Here is a 678-nt window from a genome sequence, read left to right as displayed (position 1 = left end):
TAAACATTATTGTTTTATATTATATTATTGACTTTCGCTTGGACTACATGCTTGCAGGAGGAGCTAGCTAGCTAGTGTACGTTGTATTACTCTATATTAAGTATTAATTACTTGACTAAATGGACTTGGTTCTTTTTTCTGAATATATATTGATGATATTTGGTGACTAGAAATAGGACACCCCATGTTCTATACATATATTTTATGGGGGTCCATATAGATTTACTGGACCTATGTACAGAAATAACCTTAAAGAAAAGCGACATGGAAGAAAAGTTGCGTTTGATATGATAGCTCATAGTTGAATCAGAATTCAGAATAGGCGGAATGGGCGAAAGGAAGAAAACAAATTAGAGAATGAATGCTATTTTTGTTTTTCCTTTATCGAAGCAAAGACATTACTCCTTGGCGGTGTATGGGAGTATAAAATGAGACTTGAATATATACGATCAAATTTTAAATGAAATGTAAAACAGAATAAGGGACAAATACTAAATTGTAACTCATGCTATACTTGTATTTTTTTTTTTTAAGGTTTGGTTAACATATATTTTAAGGATATATGATAAGTTTATCCTTAGTAAAAAAATTTAAAATATTTTTATTTAATGAATGTAAAACAAAATTTAAACTTTATATATTTTTAATAAAAAAATTTTTATTTTATAATTTTACCAT

At 27.1% G+C, this 678-nt stretch overlaps 1 long non-coding RNA gene across 1 annotated transcript in view; it reads left to right on the top strand.

Moving 5' to 3' along the window:
- The window catches only part of LOC110266464, a 3063-nt gene extending 2567 nt beyond the window's left edge, over positions 1-496 (top strand). Inside the window, exon 2 of the long non-coding RNA XR_002353873.1 lies at positions 58-496. This is a non-coding gene — a long non-coding RNA (uncharacterized LOC110266464). The remainder of the gene's footprint in view (positions 1-57) is intronic.

Source organism: Arachis ipaensis, chromosome B09 (genome assembly GCF_000816755.2).
Source record: "Arachis ipaensis cultivar K30076 chromosome B09, Araip1.1, whole genome shotgun sequence".
NCBI lineage: Eukaryota > Viridiplantae > Streptophyta > Magnoliopsida > Fabales > Fabaceae > Arachis > Arachis ipaensis.
The sequence above is the reverse complement of the archived record's forward strand: the minus strand, read 5'-3'. Positions and strand labels throughout refer to the sequence as shown.